We start from the raw sequence: 23,242 nt of genomic DNA, 5'->3' as shown, positions 1-23,242 counted from the left end.
CTTGGGCTCCCTGCCCAGGTTTCTTTCAGATTCCTGAGTAGCACAGAGTGTTCCTTGTAAGGTAAATGGAAATTTACATTTCCCAGAGCCTTAAAGACATCCTCTGAAAAGGAGAGGCATATACATAAGTTGGCCAGAAAGAAATCCATGAGTGTCTTTTACGCCATCAAAGAGACCTCTCAGTTCCTGGATCTCCCAGCCCCCCACCAGCCTGCTCCCTAATTGCCCTCTCCAAAAGAAGCACTGTGTTGAAGAGCTTTGAGGGAAGTACTGCAGGTCCATTACAGCAAGGGCTGTGACATCCATAGTGTCACCTATACTACTCACTGCCACTGTTCTAAGCACATTGCTTGAAATAACTCCTCTCTCCAGTCACACCTATGAAGTAAGTACTGAGCATGACTGATGCTGGCTTCTCAACAGCTAATATCCTATAAAATGTATGTTCATGTTCAAAGATTTTATGAGCCTGAGCAAACATCCTTTTAGGAGGGGAATCCACAACTATTCCATAGAAAGTGCTGAGTAATAAATACTAGGCTCTTTCACAATTATGTAACTCTGCTATTGTAGGCAAAAGTAATGTAGACAGCATTTGAACAAATTGGGTATCATGTTCCTCTTTCATTTCCAAAGGTAGAGGAGATGGCCTGGGTTTGTGATGCCCTCCCCCCCAGACTCTCCCTATGTCCTCCTCCCTGCCCCCCAGCACTCCCCATGCCCCCCCTAGGCACTCCCCAGGCCCTGGTATGTAGAGCTCTGCTTGTGTAGTCCCTGCAGAGAGTACACAGGCAGAGAGGAAAAGAGAAGGAGAGCCTTGACATTCCCAGGAAGTTTGTAGATAAGAGTGCCCAGATAACCCCAGATCTCAGCCTCCCCCTGGTCACTCCTGGACTCCTGGCACCTTAGGATAGTCTCAGAGAAAATGTCCCCATCCAATTATAATAACTGCCAAAATTTGAAGGATCCATGCTCTGCCAAAACCATTACTGTTTTGTTTATTTGTTTGTTTTTCATTGGGTTCTATTTTCACGAGTAGAACAGAGTGCTGATGCTCTCAGACTGATGAGAGCTTCCAAAGGAAGTCTGGATGTGCTACATGAGCATTTCTTCCCAGCCTCCTTTGTTTATCATCACAAGCAGCTTCTCCAAGTGGCCCAGAGGAGAGCTGGGTCTGGAAGAGCCTCTCTCTGGCCCCAGCACCACCCAGCTGTGTCATTTGAAGCATCTCACTCAGTCTCTTTGCTGGGATTTATCTGTCCCATCCCCTTACCTCCATCTGAAGCTTCATTCCCTCAGTTTCTGTTATCCATGGCCACCTAGTCTAAAAATATTAAATGAAAAAATTCCAAAAGTAAATAATTCACAAATTAAAAAAAATCTTTTATGGCAATATATTGTTTCAATTGTTCTGTCTTTTTTCCTTTTTTATTTAAATTAGAAATAATCTTATTTATTATTTATATGTCAATCCCAGTTCCCTCTTCCTCCCATTCTTCCATGCCCCCCCACTGACCCCATCCCATCTAGGCCCTCCCCTGTGTGTCTAGACTCAAAGAGTATCCCTCTGTGGGGAATGGGCTCCCAATATTCATTGTACACTAGGTATAAATGCTGCATAAATGCTGTTCCATTACCAGGGGCCACATAGACTACCCAGGCCTCCTAACTGACACCCACATGCAGGGAGCCTGGTTACATCCTATGCTGGTTTCCAAGCTGTCAGTCTGGGGTCCATGAGCTCCCCCTTGTTCAGGTCAGCTGTTTATGTGGGTTTCCCCAGTATGGTCTTGACCCCATTGCTCAATACTCATCCCTCTTGACAACTGGGTTCCAGGAATATTGACTCAGTTGTGGGTCTCTGCTTCTGTTTCCATCAGCTACTAAATGCAGGCTCTAGGATGGCATATAAGGTAGCCATCCATCAATCTCATTATAGGGCAAGGACATTTAAGGTAGCCTCTTAGATTCTTAGTTGGGGTCATCCTAGGAAACAAAGAGTACCCTAAGAGAGACATACATGGTCCCCCAGAGACAAGGAAAGGGAGAAGATCTCCTGAGCAAATTGGGAGCATGGGGTGAGGGGAGAGGGAGTTAGGAGAAAGAGAAGGGGAGAAGAGGATGGGGAGGAAGACATAAGGGACCAGGAATATTGAGTCGGGGGAAGAATAGAGGAGAGCAAGAAAAGAGCTACCTTAACAGAGGGAGCCACTATAGGTTTAAAGGAAAATCAGGAATTAGGAAAATGTTTGTCTTTTTGAAACTGGGTTACCTCACTCAGGATGGTTTCTTCTAATTCCATCCATTTGCCTGCAAATTTCAAGATTACATTGTTTTTTTCCCACTGAGTAGTACTCCATTGCATAAATATACCACATTTCCTTTATCCATTCTTCAGTTGAGGGGCATCTAGGTTGCTTCCAGGTTCTGGCTATTACAAATAATGCTGCTGTGAACACAGTTGAACAGAAGTCTTTGTTGTATGAATATGCATGCTTTGGGTATATGCCTAATAATGGAATTGCTGGATCTTGAGGTAGACTGATTTCCAATTTCCTGAGGAACATCCATACTGATTTCCAATGTGACTGTACAAGTTTGCACTCCCACCAGCAGTGGAGGAGTGTTCCCCTTTCTCCACTGTCACTGGTGTTTTTTATTATAATTTTTATTTTAGCCATTATGACTGGTGCAAGATGGTATCTCAGAGTTGTTTGATTTGCATTTCCCTGATAGCTAAGGATGTTGAGCACTTTCTTAAGTGTCTTTCAGCCATTTTGGATTCCTGTATTGAGAATTCTCTATTTAGTTCTGTACCCAACTTTTTAATTGGATTGTTCAGTGTTTTGGTGACTAGCTTCTTGAGTTCGTTGTATATTTTGGAAATCAGCCCTCTGTCAGATGGGAGGAAGGTGAAGATTTTTTCCCATTCTGTGGGCTGCCATTTTGTCTTGTTGACTGTGTCCTATAAAAAGACACAGGTTAACAAAATGGATATGAAGACAGAATCCATCCTTCTGATGCAGACAAGAAACACACCTCAACTTCAAAGACAGATGTTACCTCAGAGTAAAGAGTTGGGATAAGATTTTCCAATCAAATGGACCCAAGAAACAAGCTGGTGTAGCTGTCCTAATATCTAACAAATTAGACTTCAAACTAAAACCAATCAAAAGAGATGAAGAAGGTCATTTCATATTCATCACAGGAAAAATCCACGAGGAAGAAGTCTATGCCCCAAGTACATTCATAAAAGAAGCATTACTTAAACTCAAATCACACATAAAACCTCACACACTTTTAGTGGGAGACTTCAACACCCCACTCTCACCATTAAACAGAAACTTTACAAAGAAACAAAGGAACTAACAGAAGTTACGACCCAATTGGGTTTAACAGACATCTATAGAACATTCCATCCAAACATAGAAGAATATATCTTCTTACTCAGCAACATAGCAAAGATAAAAAAAATTTGGAATAACCCCCTGTATCTTATCAGCCCACTGTACTTTAAAGTTAGAATTCAACAACAACACAAATTGCGAAAACCCTACAAACTCACAGAAATTGAACAATGCACGATAGCACCATTCCTGGGTCTGGAAATAAATAAAATATGAAATTAAAGATTTCCTAGAATTCAATGAGAATGAAGACACAACATGCCCAAACTCATGGGACACTTTGAAAGTAGTGCTAAGAGGACAATTCACAGTACTAAGTACCCACATGAAGAAACTGGAGAATACTCACACTGGCGAATTAACAGCACAACTGCAAGCTCTAGAACAAAAAGAAGCAAATTCACTCGGGAGGAGTAGACGCCAGGAAATAATCAAATTGAGGGCTAAATCAATAGTAGAAACAAAGAAAAAATACAAGGAATCAATGTAACAAAGAGTTGGTTTTTCAAGGACATCAAGATAGACAAACATTTATCCAAACTAACCAAAAGGCAGAGAAAGAACATGCAAATTAGCAAAATCAGAAATGAAAAGGGGGACATAACAATGGACACTGAGGAAATCTAGATAATCATCAGGTCATGCTTTGAAAACCTGTGCTCCACAAAATTTGAAAATTTAAAGGAAATGGACAATTTTCTGGATAGATATCACTTACCAGATTTAAATTAGGAACAGATATGCAATTTAAATAGTCCTATAACCCCTAATGAAATAGAAGCAGTCTATAGAAGGAGTCTATCAAAAGTCTCCCAACCAAAACAAGCCCAGGGCCAGATCATTTCAGTGCAGAATTCTACAGAAATTCAAAGAACAACTAATACCAGTAGTCCTCAAAGTGTTCCACACAATAGAAGCAGAAGGAATGGTTCATTACCAAACTCTTTTAACGAGGCTCTGTCTTATTATTAGTCATTGTTGATTTCTTTCTGTGCTTAGTCAATAAATTAGACTTTATCACTGCTATGAAAGGATAAGAAGACTCCTAGGAGAGCGCTAGGACTCAGTACCATCTGCAGCTCCAGGCATCCCCTGGGGGTCTTGGGTTAAATTCCCAGGGGCTGTAGGAGTAAGGAAGAGGCTGTATGTCAAGTGTGAGCATGAAAATACACTAGATGCATGCATCTTTCCATCCTGAAATTGTCTGTGTTCAAGAAAAGAGAGTAAGGACCCAACGAAATGTGAGCGAATGAGAATGTATTCTACTCTAGGCGCTCCCTCCACTTGGATCTACTTCCTTCAGCAAGTCCCCATTTTTCCCAAGGTCAGAGAATAATTGTGCAACAAGCAGCAATCAGTGCACCAGACACTAATTTCATCCCCCCACATGGATTTTGTGTATCCTTCCTTATGACCCTACAATGTAGATTTGCTACAATTATTTCAATTTACCAAAAAAAATGGCTTAGAGAGAACAAAGAAGCAGGCCAAGAAGCTGCCCAGCTGTGAACAACTGGAAATGGTCTCAGGTAGTCTGAATTACAAGACCTCTAAGGACTCTTATGGCTTTGACATTTGATGGTTCATGATCCAAAATGGTCTTCCTCCATGTTACGTTCCCTTCCCTCATGCTAGCCTGTGCTCTAACCCTCTCCTTTCCTATGTACATGTACTTCCTGCCCCCCCCAATCCCCAGAACTCTACGTGTGCTTTAGAGACTTTCTCTGGCCAACCCTATTCACCTGAGCGCCACAGGAACCTAAAGATTTGGTGAAAGACAGGAAATTCATGTCCCATTTTCACAGAGAGGGGCCCCACTGGATCTTGGTAATAGAACATAATGTCCATGTCTTCTGAGATCTGCACCTGAACAGTCTTCGGTAGATAATGCTTCTTCCATGCAACCACAAGCTCAAGTTTTAAACATGGAATTGTGTACCTGTGTGTGCACATGCGTGTGTAAATATTTTGACCATCTGCTACTGCCCTGTAACTTATTAGGAAATGGCAAATAGCAATGGATAAATGGATTTGTTCCTGTCCTCAGGAAAGGGAGAGAGACATAAGCCATGTTATCAGGAAGATACACTCTGAGATCAGGCAGGGATGATGAATTAGGGAGAAAGTAATGAGAAGTAACTGGCCATTGGGGTGGGAAACCTAAAGGAAAAATTAGACTATGGAGGACATGATGCATTCAAGAGTGAGGAAAAGCCCAGGCCTGCTCCCTTCTCCACAAGTGGGGAGATGGCTACGTGCAGAGCTGCCGCAGGGTCCTTACGCATTGTGAACTCAAGTTGTCTGAAGATGCATCTGAAACCTACTGCAGAGACTTCTTACCTTACCAGTGAGTTTTGGTAAATGTATTAACTTATGACTTTCTCTTGTTCAGTAATATATAAAGCTTATGTAAACACATTCCATGATGGAACATGTCATTCAAAGCAACTTGAATCCATGGGCCAAACCATGATCACTCATTTTGGGCTCTGAATGAATTATTTTATTTTATTGGGTATACTTATTTATTTTATGTGCATGTGACTGTATATGAGAGGACAATTTAGAAGATCTATTCTCTCCTCACATTGTGTGGGTCCTAAGGACCACACTTAGGTCGTTAGACTTGGTGACAAGCATCCTTCCTGCACTGAGCCATCTCACTAGCCTTAAACTATGTTTTACAACATGTCACATTTACTCCTCCAAGCAAACCTGAAAGTCCAGTGTCCTCCCCTCTTCAAAATGGAAGGATGAGCCCATCAGAGACATGGAGCCCTGAATTTGGGTGCAGGATCCCACCAGCAGTCAGCATTTGACCCCAGGCCTGCCCAAGTCCCCATGTGTGACATGCTCCACTAAGCTGCCTCTCTAGGGTATTTGGTTGGGAAAAATGAGGAACCACATGCCCATGTTATTCAGGGTCAGTCCTCAGAATCCGAGATTCAGCATTAAGAAGCTGGACCAAGAAGGCAGGGAAACTTTATGACTGTTGAAATTTACTAATAAACAATTGGGGTTTGTAGTTTGTCTTCTCACCCCTTCTCTTTATTTCTGCAGTAACTCATTTTTATTGAATTTCCTAACTGTGCAGGTCTAGTACAGAGCAAACACCTTTAACAAATAGTCTCAAGAGAAGACCCAGAATCTGGAAAGCTCAGGCCTTCCCTCTGCCATGACACCATGGCCCTCTCGGTCACCTTAGCAGGACAGGAGCCTCCCTGAACAAGCTGCAGTGGCTTAAACTGCCAGACCATCAGCAAAGGCTGCATACTAAAAACAAAATCAGTGTTTCTTGTGGTTTGGAGGAGGGGTGGTGTCGAAGAAAAGGGAAGGATTGAGGAAGGGAGTGGAGAGGAAATACACTCAAGATTACACTTGTGACTCCCTTGTTATTTTTCTGATGTTGTAGAGGAGACAGGAAAAGACAAATCAAGGCGATGACTTTTTTCAATTTTAAAGAGCTTGATGTCTCCCCGTATGGAGAACCCCAGTAATCAAAGGCAGGGCCCAACTTCTCCTTGTGCCTAGGAGGGCTGGCACCTGCCTGTGTATGACATAATATCCTCCACTCTGCAGTCCTGCTCAGCCCAGCCCTTCACCCAAGTTGAAAGGAAATCGGGCTGTTTGTTCCTCTGCCAGGTTTGTCCCTCAGCTTAGGTTCCCTTCACAGAGAGCCCTTCCCAGCTTTGCCAGGGTCTGGAATCATCTAGTTCCCAAGGGCAAAATATAAAATAATTTCAAGTCCTCCCTACTCTTGTCTTGAACATGAATGTATCCAGGATCTGGGATTGGGTATGGCCTGCTCAGAACAGGGACACATATTTCTCAACTCTCAAATGCAGATTTCACTTAGTCAATCATAGCTTCTTTCCCTGGAGTTCCCTCTTTCCCATTGAATGTTTGTGTCTTGGCATTCAGGCTGGGAGTTGATTTTTCACTCTGAAATTCTCCAGGCAGGTAATTTTATTTCCATCACCCCTAGGGGAGGAATGCATGAAACCAGTGGCTGGCAGTTCAAAGAGAATGGCAGAATGAAATTATGCTGACCCACCTCCCTTCCTGCCTCCTGCCCCCACCCCAATCATTTCTCATCTTGTTTTACAGCAAACCAAACACAAGTCTACAAGAGAGGCGAAACCTTTGCTAGTATTTGTTAAGCTAAGTGCAGCCAAGGGCAACGGCTGCCCCAGACTCCAAGCACATGAACACTCAAGTGCCCCCCTGACCCCACTCTGGAGTTTGCTTGGAGGTCTGTTTTGAAAAGCCACGCAGGTGGGTTAATTTTGTCTCCTGCTCAGTTATTTACAAAAATTCCTTCTTTTTTTTTAAAGGCAGAAAACAAAAATTCTGGTTCGACCTCCAAAGAAGGGTTTTCTCTCCTTCAACCAAGTACTCCAGGGGCTGCTTCTCTGAACACCAGATCCCTGGTTCCTCTTTCATCCCTCCTGTCAACATTTGGTACTTGAAAGTGTCTGCTGCAGCTGCTTTTGGGTGGCTAACTTCAGCATCTCAGGGATAGCTACGTCAGTACCAGCGCTCTGATTCCTTGCCAACAGGAGCACCAGAAACACCTGGCATTTTCCAACTCACCGAGCCAAATCTGGCCATCATTATTTTATCTGCTAATTCTGAAATTAATTTCTACAGGGGAGGAGAATTCTGTGTTTTAAAGCTCTCCACTTTAAAAGAAGGCATGGAAGAAATGAAAACGTGAAATCCTGTCCTAGAAGTGGGAACTAAAAATGTGGATGAGTGAACCTGAGGACTAATCTAATTTCTGTCACCTCATAGAGATGATGCGACTCTGGTCATATAATGGAACGATTCTGGCTCTTAGATTTTGATTATAACAGAACCAATGTCATTAGGTACTCTGAAGAACAACTAAGCTTATCATATAAAATAAAATATGTCATTCAGGCCAGCACAACGAACATTTAGTAGACCTTTGCCATGATCGGTATCAATGTGCTATCATCATTTTGAATCACAGGACCAACACTCCATGGGAGTGAGATGCACAGGGAAGTACTCATTGAATATTTGTTAAATAAGTAAATAGTAAATGTTAGAAGGAATCTTAAAGATTCTTAACCAGGTCCTTAGATTTCTATCAAAACACTCATCATTTTAATTCATATAATTTTGCATATTTTAAGTTAATTTTCTGATTTCTTTACAACTGGCATGCATTGACTCTTTTCTATTTTTATTTAAATAGTACTTATTTCCTGTGTTTACCAACTGCTCTTCACTGCAGACACAGAGACTTCTAATGTTAACACATCTGTATAACTTTGTTCTGCTCTGAGCAATTTTTCATCCATAACATGACATTCATTTCCTAGAGAGGAAGCCACAATGATAGGAAGACTCTTCAATTTAGTTGAAGCTGTCAATTTAATGGGCTCACGCTGACAGACATAAGATTAACTATTCTATGTATGCTTATATTTATTAAGCTTCATGTGGTAGGGTTTTGCTCATTTTCAATTTGTCCGGATGAGAAGCAAAAAATCTTTCAAAGCATAAGTTCTATTCTTGGATTTCATTAAATTAAATCCTTATTGATGCAAACTTAGACTCTTAAGGTGCATAACATTCAAATTTGACAAGTTATTTGAGAGATGATAATTAATGTTTACCATGTACCTAATCCAACTAATATTCAAAATGAAATCTACAGTCCTTGCTAAATATTTCAATATGGTACTGTGGATCTTAGATAGACAGATGATAGATACTTCAATAATTGATATATAGATATAGATAGATGTAAATGAAATAGATATGAGACTTGGAATTCAACTTTTAGCCCCGTTTTCCCTAACCTTCGGAGTCAGAGACTGATTTCACTCACCAGTGGCCAATGACTTAATCAATCATGCTTACATAATGAGGCTAAATAGAAACTCTGGAACAAGAATTGGAGTGCTTCCAAGGTGATAAACACACACATGTACCATGATGCTGATATACCCAGAGAAGCCATCGTCACCATGTGCCTTGCCCTTGGCCCTCTTTTAATAGAAGTTCTAGAGTTATATCTCTTATAATAAAAAGGCAGTTATTAAGTGAAACACATTTCTAAATTCTGTGGTGTGAATTATCAGAAATGAGGATAAAAACAGAAATGTGGTATCCTGGGATCCTGAACTCACAATAAACATCTAAAATAAAGGCAGTCTTGTGAGTGTTAGTCCTTAAATCTGTGACATCTCATGCTAAATGTGGGTAGTTAGCATTAGGTTATGACTGAATTATAAGATGCTGGTGAACCGGTTTTGGAGAGACACATGTATGTCATCAATAAAGCAAGCAAAAGAAAGTTTAAAGGGAGCAACAGTTTGCCTTTTCTGCCACTATAGCATAATACCATAGACTTGGTTGTTTTTACACAAATAGACATTTACTCAGCTCTGGTCTGGAGCCCAGGAAGTGAAATAATACTGTTGGCTCGGCATCTGCTAGGGGACTTCTTGCTGCATCATAGCAGAAGGTACCACGTGGGAAGATAGAATAAACACAATAGAAAGAGCTTGCTTTTTAAAAAACTAAAGTCATTCACTCATCCACAAATTGATTAATAGGTTTGTGAAGGGAAGTTCTTATGACCCAGTACCAAGTCCTACCTCCAAATACCACCAGTACAGCAAAACACCTGAGCCTGTGTAATATATAAAGAAAAGATTTGTTTAGCCCACAATTTTAGAGACACAAGTCCAAGGAAAATCGGCATTATCTGTTAGTTCTCTGGTGAGGTCCCTTTGGCAACATGGCCGATGGAATGATATGGTGGTATGTTCAAACTGTCAAAAGACAAACAGTTTCTCTTTGAACTTTTTTTGCTTGTTTTACTGATAATATACCTGTATCTTTCCAATACAAGTTCACCAACATCTTATAATTCAATCATAGCCTAAAGCTAACTGGGCACATTTAGCAAAAGGTAGTTTGTCAATGGTAAGACAAGAAGCCAGAGAGATTATCTTCATAACAACTCACTTTCTTGGTATAATAACTAACTGGGGTCCCAAAACGACTGTGTTAATCCCTTCTAAGAAATCAGCTAATCTGGTTATTCTCTGCTGAGTTCCCACCTCTCATACTGCCACACTGGGGACCAAACTACCAACCTGTAAGCCATCGGTATACTCACTCAAACTTTATATAAACCTTAACTTTCCAACTTTTAAAGCATAGCAATGCCCAACATTATGTCTTCTTATGTTCTCTCGATCTATGTTCTCAGGAGACTCCCTAAGTTTGAGTCAACTTTCATCGAATCATCTCTACATAATATTCAATACCTAATGATGAAGAAAGAATAATTCATTTCATAACTAAGCAATGAGTCTGACTTTCATCAGTTCATGTTTTCAAGCTAAATGGAGTTGAGAACTTTGACCACTGGCTTTTGCCATTAAACTACATGACAGAGGAACAATGGCTTTCCCTGCATTTCACTGTGTAATAATTTGTCCATTCTTCAGAACCCTACCACCACCCCTCCCCAAATGAGTATCCAAAATCCTAAAAATTAATAGGTTGACTTGACCTCAGATCCATTCAAGGCATTGTTACCAGCAATGAAACCAGAACTTTTGCTTTCTTCATCTGCATCTTGTGTGTCTATTTTTCAATGAGTACTACCTATAGGTGAGAATAATCAATTGTCATCTTTATAACTTGGGGATCTATGGAGTTTTCAGCTTTGATTCCAAAGCTTTGTTTATATACATTATTCTATAAAGTCTCACAATGAGGAAACAGAGTTGGATGTGTGTGTGTGTGTGTTGACGTTTAATAAGGTTGGGTGGGGGGAGAAAGGCCAGAATAGTTCCTGAGAACACTTTCAGTTACAAAAGAGCATGTACAAGGCAGCCAACATGGCTTATATTTGTTGTCTTATATATTTTATGTTTGCTAGGGCTATGGAACCAAGCCCTTTCTAAGCTAAAAGGTGTATATAAAAATGTGTGCTGAACAATAATTTTTCTAAAGGTTTATTTCATTTTCAAAATAAAATAAAACCCACCATGGATCAAATTTTTGAAATGACCCGATTAAAGACAACTTCTCCCCTCCTGCAAGTCTTTTCATAGCTCTGAGACCTATATTCTCAAGGTATTATTTTTGACTGTTTTCCTAAATCACCAGTATATTGGAAACAGCTGTTAGGTAGGTTGGACACTACAGAGAAACTGCTAGAGGTATCTTTTTCCCTCCCAAGTGAGCTGAGCCAGTGCCCAGCAGGTGACCTTGGAGTCTTTGTAATTTGGGAGAGATGCACCTTAGTTGAAATACATTGTTTGTAAAAGGTTATTATTCCCACCCCGCTGGACTGTTGAAATTGAATTTTCAGGCCAGGTGTAGTTAATGAGAGGCAGAGATGCTGAAATTCTCCCACTAAGCCCACCAGGGAAAGGACAGCAACTATCAGTTGCTGCCTAGGTGACCTTGGTTGCCTTACCAGGTACTCAGGTCAACCACTCAAGATAGATATTTTTCTCCAAATCTTACAAGAACGTATTTAAAATGCAGAGATGTGAAAACATAGAGTCTTCCTTTGGCGGCCATGGAGCCTAGTGGGTGGCCGAGAAGTGATTGGGTCTAGGTCTGACTGCTTTAAAAGAAGATCCCAGACCAAGAAAATGTGAGATCGCCAGTCAGAGGCTACAGACACAGTAAATGTTTAGCATATGCCCAGGCCATTGAACCTTGTGTTTTGATCTAAAGTGAAACCATCTGAAGAGACCTCATTTCTTCATGTAAAGCAAGCTTTAGGTGGGGAAAGAGATCTAAGAGGCTATCAAGCATTGATATGGCTGTTGATCTCCCAAGCTGCCAATGGCTAGGAGAGAGAGGAAAGCAAAGTCCCTCCCTCAGAGCTGTGCTCTTATGTCTAGAGTGCTTTAGTTGGCTGTGGGAGTTACAGCAGAGATGGTGAGAACTTAAACCCATCTGCCTTTCTTGTACCAGCAAAGGGGAGTTACTCTTGAAAAGCACCAGAAAGTTCTGTTGTCTAAAGACTCGTGGTGGGAGAAGCGACCGCATCCTGACCATCACCCTTGGCTTCCGTCTCAGACAGGCCCCAGCAGCGAAGTAATTAGACCAAGGACTATGTTTCAGGAAACCCTGCCCCCAGGACCCGGCCCAGACTTGTTCAGAGGCAGCTGCTCTGATGTTAAAATGAAATAGGACGTGCAACCAGATTATGGAGAGATCATTGCTATTAATGGCAATAATTACCCTCTGTTCAAGTAGCTTCCTGAAATAAAAACATCAAAGCAACAGCTTCCAGCTACTTTACTCAGCCCCCTTGGTGAGCCCTTTGGGTCTGGGTATGTTTCTGAAGAAGAACAGGAAGGTAGAAGAACAGGACCATACAAGAATAGTTTGTGTTTTGCTGTAAGTCAGTGGTTCTCAATCTATGGGTCATGATCCCACAGGGTCACATATTAGATGTCTTGCATATCAGACACATACATTACAGTTTATAACAGCAGCAACATTATAGTTGTGAGGTACCAATGAAAATAATGTTATGGTTGGGGCTACCATAACATGAGGAAATGTGCGAAAGGGTTGCAGCATTAGGAAGGTTGAGAACCACTGGTCTAGACTTACACACCAAGTACACAGACTCTCAGCTACCCTGGGGTCATATCATTGAGAGGGAGGAAGAAGAAAAAGAGAAGGAGAAAGATGAAGAGAGAGAGGTAGGTGGGTGAGATAAGTTGGCTGGTTCTAACTCCACCCTATACATAGTTAATATGGTAACATTATCTTTAGGCTAAAACTTTTCAATGTTTTTTGTAATATGCATCATTTATTCCTGTGTACATTCATGCCTGGGTGTGCAGGTAGACATCAGAGGATGCCATGATGGAGTCGGTTTTCTTCTTCTACTATGTTGATTCCAAGGATAGAACTCAGGTCATCAGGCTTGAAGAGAAGTGTCTTTATCTGTTGAGCCATCATACCAGGCCCCAAACTTCTTTGAAACAAATGGATGCAATTAGTTCAGTCGATGGAGGTGAGACCAAAAATGTGGACACAGTATAGAAATCAATGTATCAGTATAGAAGGCAATGCAGAGGTGGGGTTCTTATGAAAGGCAACGCTGGCCAAAGGAAGTATCACCAGTCTCCACACAACTGTGCTCAAAAAGAGAGCCAGGGGCTCTAGATGGGGAGAGATTAGTTATTAGAAATCTTCAAGAATTAAAAACCTAAGAATTTAGTGAGTGGAATGGATATGGACAGGGATGACATTCGTGGAGTTTGACAAGTAGCCCAGGCACTGCCCTGTCAGAATACACACCAGCCAAACACAACAGTGGGCCCAACTACTCAAGGTGGCTGACAGCATCCCAAGCAGGGGTGAGGAGTGGGAGCTGCTTACAGACACCTTTTATTCAGGTTCCTGTCTGAGTGGAAGATTGCTCTGAGAAACCCCCAGGTTACACACATTTAGGCTTTGGAGTTTCTGCCCTGGAAGTACCAGGGGAGAATAACCAAAATCATTAGGGTCAGACTGGAAGCCCTAGCAGGTCAGGCTCAGCCACCTGTCCCCAAGGGGCCAGTTAGACAAGCAAGTGACAGTGAAAAGCAGAAAAAACAAACGTATTCAATAAGGTCACACTGGGAAAGGACACAAAGATCTAACAACCTGCTCCCATTCCTGCAAGGCCATCTTCAGGATCCTGAATGCAATTTGGGTTTAAATAGAGGTCAAAAGGTATTAATAAATAACTACACTGGCCTGGTCAAGATGTGGTCCTGCCCGTCAGCATTGTCTCAGTTCCAGTCTCTCACAAGGTGGTCTGACAAGCTGTCACAATTGAGCGAAATCTCTTTCCATAGGCAAATTCCTCCTCTGGCTGTCACCAGGGTCCCAGGCTTCTCCTTCTCCAAGTATGAGACTCCTGGAGAAATTCCAGTTTCTTGGTGTGTGGGGGGGCAGTTTCATTATCTCAATCTTACAGTGAAAGGTAGAGTCACAAGTGTCTCTTAAGAAGATCTTTGCTCCTGCCAGGACAGTTGGGTAATGATGAGCCACATCAGAGCCTGGACTGTGAGAGGCACCACATGCTACCACTTTATAACTATACATCGTCCCAAGATCATGCTCCAAAGAATGCGAGACATACAGAGTGAACAGAGTCTCCCAGCAACCTGTGCTGAAGCCATGGTATGCCAGCGAACACTTAGACGTGAGTGAGCACAGACAAGCTCAACACAGCATCACGGACGATCCAAGATGATTCTTAGCAATGTATGTGGTCCTGTTGTGTGCATTAAGGTTCTATGGTTATTTGTAACATATCTTTATTATGCCAATAGATAGCAAATAACCTACCACTCATATACACCCATGCTTGCCAAAATGCTCAATATATCATGCAATTCTTACCAAAATTCTTGATGCAAAGAGAAAAAAATATTTAACAGGGAAAATATGTCTGTAGGAAACTATAGTCTCCCAAACACCAGTACACATCATGTGTTCAATTGAGGGATATGTACAAGTGAAAGAACTAGCTAGACTATCACCTTTGCTAGCTACTCCAAAGAGTAACTCCAATACCCAGCACTGGCATTAAAGTATCACTTCATGGTCGATTCAGTGTGTTGGGACTTTAAAGGACCAACAAATGATGTAACTTTCTTACTGTTATAAACCCATAGCCAAGCAACACATATATGGGAACCAAGCAGATATAGATTAAAAGTGATCAGTTTGGGAGATGATAAAAGGTAGATTAGAGCCAAGCATAATGGAACAGGCCTGCAATGCTAGCACTCAGGAGTCTGAGGCAGCAGGATTCTGAGTTCAAAGCTAGCCTAGTCTACATAGTAAGACCCTTAAAAATAAACAGGGCTAGATGTCATAGCTGTAAATAGCTGGATTGAGGGGGTATGGGAAGTCAACTCTTTAGCCTGGATTAAACTCACACCCTACCACAAAGGGCTGGCTGATGGGTATGACCAAGAGAGAACAAGACACTGTTCCCATGAAGGCTCTAGAAGGGCCTGTCTCCTCTCAGAAACTGAAGTGAGGCCAGAATGGTGTCTACCTGCAAGCTCTCCATGTAGGAAGTTAAGGTTTGAGGGAATGTGTCATGATGATAGTCAATCTCCTGCCCCAGATTGTCATGCACCTCCCAATAATGTTGCTACTCATTCTGTCCAGGTGTCTTCCCTTGAACTGGCATCCATTGTATTCCCTTAGGTAGAAATCACACTCAATCCTGTTCCTCACAGTTGACACACAGCCAGTGGAACCAAAAGAATGCCTTTGTGCTTCACAACCTCCAGCCCAAAATCTGAGCACACAGACTTCCCAGAAAAAAGCACTCGGGCCAGTGCTGCCTCCTGAAGAGGTCTAGCAGCTGTACTGTGAACTCAATGCTCTACACTTGGCACCCTAAACAAAGTACACAAGCCAACCATGCTGGGATACCACTTGGCCATGTGTCCTTCAGGAAATGGCTCCATATCTTTGAGTCTCCATTCCCTCATATAAGATGGGAATTGTAATAGAACCTCACAAGTATGCTGTGAAATTTGAACTAAATAATCCCTGCGTTGCCCCATGGTAGTTAGAGCAAGAATCCTTGGTGAATTCATTTCTATGTTACATCATAGTATGCACACATACTGGGTAGATTCATCTGGAAGTGACTTAGAAGGGCCTAGGGGGTATCTAATCACTGTTTGGGCTTTTGTGGCCCAGCTGAGCCCTATGTCTGACCTCTCTTGGGCTCACCTCTTGCTTCCCAACCACTCTGTAAGAGCTAATTGTGCTGGATATATTTGTTCTGTCAACTCTCTGTCTTCCTGGTGGTATTTCCTTTGCTTGACTACTCTAGTCATCCCATTCACTTGGCCCGGCTAACTGCAGCCACGGAGCAGGGATTGAGATAAGAGCCATTTTATTCCTTAGTCCATTTATTAATCCAAGGGAAAATATACCTTACTTAGTCTGCCATAATAATACACCAAAGACTGATGTAGGAGGGGACTACTTATAGACACCAGAAATTGACTTTCTCAGCTCTGGGTCTAGCAATCTGAGATGAAGGTGTCACTGGGTTGTTCCTCCTGAGGCCTCTCTCTGTTCGGCAGATAGGCATCCTCTTTTCTGAACTCACCCACTCTTCCCTCTGGGCACACTTGTCTCCTTCTGTCTCTACAAGGACACCAGTTGCATTGGATTTGACTTCATTCTATCAACCTTTTGTTGTCCTAACTCTACAAATCCTTCCTGCAGGATTACTAGCACTCTGAAGGACATTAGAAGGTGGTTTTGATAAGGACAAGATGAAGCTCTTCTATTGCCCTGAATACAAAGCATTTCCCACTGCCCTCCTCTAGATAAAAAGACACTTCAGTACGGACCCTACATACATCTAAGTACAACAGGACATATCATAGTTATGCATTCATCCAGAACAAGGAACTTCTCCAGTCAGACTTCACCCAGAAAGGAAAGCTACTGCATTGATCTTAGTCACAAGGTTAGGCTCTTCAGAAGTAATGGTGAATGACATAGAGTGGATGACAATGTGTAAGTGAGTGTCTGGGATATCCCTTATGATGAAGCTATATCCTTAGCAGGAAGCAGAGCCTAGCAGAATGCATGATAATAATGTTCTACACTGAAGAGCTCATGGAAGCAGCCCTTACATTTCTTTTCCCCTTCTAAGCAGTCCTTTGACAGATGTGACATAGGTGACATGGGAATAATTATATCTATTTTCAGAGGGGAAAAATCTGAAGCCAAAAGAAATGATACACACCTTGTGTATCTCAAATTTCTATCAAATTTGATTTCTAGCACTCCAGACCTTGCCTACTCTTACGCCTTCATCTGACAGGCTTCCACTCTATCTCATGGTCTTATTCTCAGCCAGGGTTCTTAGACTGGAAGGATGATAGGTCACACTGGGACTAGTTAAAAACAAAACAGAAAAAGTTGAGTGCAAGTGAAGGAGGGCTTTGTGATTTGAGTGTCAGATGACCCTCTAGAGTCTCAGGTATTTGAATGCCACTAGCAACAACTGTTTCATCCATCTTTTCTATAATATCAATTGGTCCTCTTTCAAATCAGAGCCAAGTTGACTTCAGAACTGAATACCTCTCTTTCTGCCCAATACCTCATGGTCATCTTGATCTCTGCCCAGCTCCATTCTTGTGTCTTACACAATATCTGGGCTCCCTGAAATTCATGTTTGACTAATTTATTTAGCAACCATATTTTCCTGGGATCTGTGTGCCAAGAACTTACTAGGTACTTTGACAGCTGTTTTACTTTAGTTTCCAAGAGTCTGGTAGGAAGGTATGACCTGTCAATCACCAATTAGCAATAAAGCATGTACATGCATTATTCTAGGCTGGGAGATTCATGGAAGGCTTCCAGGAAGAGACACAGAGAGCCAAGTTCCTATTAAAAGAGACTAGGGATGAAAGGGGTGCACAGAATAGGCATTCTAGACAGTATCATATGCTTAGGGTGGAACTGGAAACTGGTGGTGTGTGCTTGAAGAGCGATGTGCTTTTTCATTCGTTGTCACAAATGCACGTATTGAAGGGCAATATTAGAGAAACACAGGCACAGGATGCTGAAATGGTCACCTTTGGAGCTGAAGACTCCAATTGAGGGGGCAATGCCTTCAAACCCATGCCAGCCAGTCACAACGGAAGATACAAGGATGACCCCACCTGCCACTGAGTGCCACATCACAGACCACCCTGTACTCACTCAGATCTGCAGGAGCACATCCCCACCCAGGAGCCACAGAAGGCAGAGGGGTAGGCACTTGACTAAGGACAAGGGAAGAAGCAGCTTGACCCCTGAAGTGACTTTGCAGTCTCTACTTTCCTGAGAACAGCATAGAAAAATAAATCATCCATCACAAAGCAGGAGCCAGGGCTTGCTGCATGATTGTCTAATTAGGTGTAAGATTACACCACAGGCCTGGTTACAGGAGGCCAGCAGGGATCAAATCCAACAGCATCAGACCAGACAAGAACAAGCAAGACCCTGCTCAGAATGAAAACAGGGGGGATATAAAAGCCAACCCCCATCCCCCGGCCCTGCCTCTCCTCACCCATCAGCTTCCCATTAGAATTTGATGAGAGCTCTAGACAGCAGAAGACAAAAGATCCACTAAGATTTCACACTCCATTTCATCTCTGACAAGGGTCTTAAATTACCAACAGGGTAAGTTCTAAAAGAACCAAGGAAATAGACAATGACCATAAACACATTTAACTTTTTATTAAACACTACTGCAAAACAATTGCTTGCATAAACACTGCTCTAGCTACAGAATACACCAAAGTAATTATGATGCAACCCTCTCTCAAAGAGTTCATGGCCATGTAGGGAAAATGACTCAAAACCCCAGAACAACTGTTGCTGTGTGAAGGTATTTCATTCTTATCGATCAGGTTGATTTTAATGGTACAGGTGGAGCTTCCAAAAGTTGTCCCAGAAGACAGTGGTTGAAGCCAAGTCTTAAAGGTAAGTGGAATTTAATCAGAAGATGAAGAAGAAAGGGGTTGCTGGCCTGCAGCTGACACGAGAAAGAAAAGGCATCTTAAGGCAGGACAAGGACCATGGCGACTTAAGTCTACAATTTCACTGATTATTGGGTAATTGAATTATACATTCTCAAGGGAGAATAGAAAGGAAAGATATGTTATATTAAGCAAACACATTTAAAATTGTATACCCACTGACACCATAGACCTCCACTTTTTTATGTCATAATCCAAGTGTCCTTATGTCATCTGAACAGTCAATGCACAGGGGTTCTGCATCATCCTCAGATGTTAGACATAATGCATCTAAGATGACTGCAACACACACTCAGCATCTTGGCCTCATTTGGACCTTTACGGGTGGCAATGTATGTTCTAGAACTATCTGAGAATACCGAAGTTTCAGTTGCATTTGAAACTACTCAGTGTCCCTCCTGTGACCGGATTACGCAATCTTAGAAATGAATTTGTGCCTGGTTTTGTTCTATTTCCTGAGTATTCATCCATTTCCCCCAAATCAAAGAGAGAGAGAGAGAGAGAGAGAGAGAGAGAGAGAGAGAGAGAGAAGAAAAAAAGGCTAAATGCAGCCTTGATCATCACAGAAACTGAACCATTAGTACATTAGTTTTAAATTTTTCCACAAAAACTTCAAGCTCAAACAAGTGGTCTAAAAGTGAGTTCCTAACAAAACCTTAAGGATCAATGAGATAATTCTATAGACCCTTTAAGAGAACAAAAAAGGGGGGCTGGAAAGATGGCTCAGCAGTTAAGAGAGCTGGGTGTTCTTCCCCAGGACCCAGGTACCAGAAGACCCAGGTTCGATTTCCAGCACCCATATGATAGTCAATGACCTCTGTAACTGCAGTTCCAGGAGATCTGATGCCTTTACCTGGTCTCTATGGGCATGTACCTAGTACACAGACATACTTTCAGGCAAAACACACACACATACATATTAAAAATGGATAAAATCCAAAAATTTTAAGAGAACAGAAAAAATGAGGATACACCCTGTTCTTTAGCTTTTTTTAAATGAATTTGCTAATGTCAAATTCAGGCATAAAAATGATGTACCATTGTCATCAAACACCCAAATATTCTAGAAGACACCTATTCTCACCACTGTGCTGCAAATACCACACAGGTTCAAATAGTCTAAATAATATTTTCAAGCTGATCCCAGCAATGCTAAAACATGAAATACAGTTTGATGAAGTTTTATACCAAGAGTATAAATTTTGGTTGGTATTTTAAAAACTACTAGTTAATTTACCTTTTTTAGTAATAAAGAAGACTATATTGCTCTAAATAGAATTTAATGCTTAATAGAGTGTAACTGAAAGTTTTAATAAAATTAGGAATACAGAGACACTTCTAAACCACACCAGTGATTCTCAACCTGTGGGTCGCAACCCTTTGGGGGTCAAATTTCACAGAGGTCACCTAGGACCATCAGAAGGCACAAGGATATTTCCATTACAATTTATAACAGTAGCAAGATTACAGTTATAAAATAGCAATAAAAGTAATTTTATGACTAGGTGTCACCACAACATGAGGAACTGTAGTAAACCCTCATAGCATTAGGAAGATTGAGAACCTCTGACCTGCACTGATGCACACTTGTAGAGACAATGTCAAATACATTTATTAGGAGAAAAGGACAAAACAATGGTTCTCCGCTCAGTATTGGTTTTTGCTTACATACGACAAGAAAAAGAAACAAAAATAATAAATACTCATAAATATTCACAGTTGTCCAGAATCTGAAAAATATAAGTTATTATTATTAATAAAAGAGTAAGATGATCAATATACAAAAGTCCGTTGGAGGTTAATACTGAAGAAACATTTACTTACAATAAGTAACATTTTAAAAGATATCATTTATTTTATTATCCAATGTATACTACATATTATTTATGTATAGTGTACATATACATGATTATGTATGATGTCCAGGGAGAAAATTCTAAAATATTCAGAAAAATACACAAAAAGCAAAGAGCAAACAAATTACAAAAATAAAAATAGACTAGAAAGTCATCCAATGGGATAAAATGTTTCCTGTGTCCCTATGGACATCACTCCAAAATCCTTAACAGAAAACAAAGGATTCCCACTATAAAACTGTAGTCAAGAAAAGGTTTCAAAAGCATTAATAACTCATTTCACAATATAGGGGTTGGATATAAATGTATTTTGTAGATGATATTTACTGTTCATCTGTGTGAATGAAATGTACAATAAAATCACTATAAGCACAAAATCTGAATGTAGGAAGTCATAAAGAAAACACATTGCTTCTCTTTTTAAATACACCCTTTAATGAAGCCGTTTTATTTGTTTATTTGTGATAAGCAGGGTCTCTTTGTATAGCTGAGGTTAGCTTTTCATATATAACCTTCTGTCCTGAGACTTAGCATTGGGAACATACACTGAGGCCTGACAATCGCTATTGATCTCATAGTCAGAGATAGTACTTTTAACTTACTGCACATACTAGTGTCTTAAAATGTCTTTGAAACATGATTTATAAGGGTGGGTAAAGTTTGGGCAGGAATTTTGTACTTATGTGATAGTCAAATCTATCACTCTAGGTTGCTGCACTCTCAAAGCCAGGAGACATTGGTATAATTGATTTTAGTCTACCTTCACAGACAACAACATCCTGGGACCACTCACAGCTCACACCTCTGTCTGTTCATACATACATCTGAGAAATTACAAAATGCATCACAGAAACATTTAGAGAATTATAAAAATCTTCATATAAACATGTTGGCCTTCTAAAGTGGGAGCAGTGAATACTGGCGAGAGAAGGAAGTGGAAATGTACTGAGGGCACTGAGGAGTGAACAGGAGCTGGATTACAAAGTCGTCATGAAATGTTAAGGCCCAGGAGGACCTCTGGCCAAACATTTCACTGCACGCCTTTTCTTATAAACAAAATAGGAACATCTACATGCCTGACATCTGTAAACATGTACAAATTACATACAAGCGTTTCTCTACCAGCCAACTAAAGATAGGGATGTTTCCTTCCTATGACCAGAACATTACCCTAGACACCTCCTGCAAAGCTCATGCTGTCCCACAGAGACCTCTGCTCCAACACAGATCAATGGCAAAGTCTCCGCCAGTGTTAGGATGGTCATATTCTCTGTTGTCTCAGTACCTATCAGGTAAAGACAAGGATGAGTCAATTCTCCAGCAGTGGGAATATTAAAGGGATGAACATGGCTGCAATGCAAAAGGCAGATCAGAGAAAGAAAGACCAAGGAGGGATGGCAGGTGTGTTGATGGACGATGGGCTTAGATTAAACACACCCTTGCCTCCAGCAACAAGGAAGAGTAGAGTAGGGCAGTTTCGAGATTCACAAACAATCTGATAGAGCTGAAAAAACAGATTAGTCATTTACTAAAGAGACTGTTGATAGAAAGAGACTGGGGTGTTCATAATCTTGATAGATCCTGGCCCCTCTGCAGAGACACGGCACACTAGAAGAGGAGCAGGGTGCAAAGGCACAGGCAGTCTGAGCTTGAACCTGTGAAACTGAGGAGTCTAAGGCATTATCTGTGCTTGAACAAGAGCCCTGAGGAATGAAGACTGTTAGGTAACTTTTGTTCTTGATTGTGTCTTTTTGTTATACTGGGGGTTGCTAGATAAGCACTCTGTCACTGAGCTACATTCCTAGCCCTCCCTGCCCCTGCCACACCCTTGCCTTTTAACAAGGGCTCCCTAAATACCCAGGCTGGCGCTGTAGCCTAGTTTAACCCTGAATTTATGAATTTATCTCAGCTTACCTAGTAGGCCTGCACTAGCAGGTCCTTACAGTATTCTCTCCTCTCTCTCTCTCTCTCTCTCTCTCTCTCTCTCTCTCTCTCTCTCTCTCTCTCTCTCTCTCTCTCCCCTCTCTCTCTCTCCATATATATATATATATATATATATATATATATGGGGGTGCATGTTTATGTGCGTGCATGCAAATACAGCACTGTGCTCATACGAAGGACAGAAGATGACTTGGAAGAGTTGATTCTCCCTACCTTGTGGGTCTCAGGGCTTAAGGTTAGGTGATCTGGCTTGGCAGCAGGTGCCTTTACCTGCTTGGCCACCTCACCGTCTCCCTTATGTGCTTCTTAACCACCTTCTGTGATTGCATGCATTTTACAAGGTCAGCCAGGTCAGACTGTCTCCAGCACAGGTAAATGCATGTATGTCTAACGGAATGGAAATAAAAATTGTCCAGAATAACACTTGCACCTCCTCTGTGAA

The 23,242-nt window shown here is 41.4% G+C and overlaps 1 long non-coding RNA gene across 1 annotated transcript in view; it reads left to right on the top strand.

Moving 5' to 3' along the window:
* LOC121144000 overlaps positions 1–8,352 on the top strand; it is a 47,245-nt gene extending 38,893 nt beyond the window's left edge. Inside the window, exon 4 of the long non-coding RNA XR_005881330.1 lies at positions 7,742–8,352. This is a non-coding gene — a long non-coding RNA (uncharacterized LOC121144000). The remainder of the gene's footprint in view (positions 1–7,741) is intronic.
* The last annotated feature ends 14,890 nt before the right edge of the window (positions 8,353–23,242 follow it).

Source organism: Mesocricetus auratus, unplaced genomic scaffold (assembly GCF_017639785.1).
Source record: "Mesocricetus auratus isolate SY011 unplaced genomic scaffold, BCM_Maur_2.0 Super-Scaffold_100014, whole genome shotgun sequence".
NCBI classification, from domain to species: Eukaryota; Metazoa; Chordata; class Mammalia; order Rodentia; family Cricetidae; genus Mesocricetus; species Mesocricetus auratus.
This window is presented reverse-complemented; position numbering and strand designations above follow the sequence as displayed.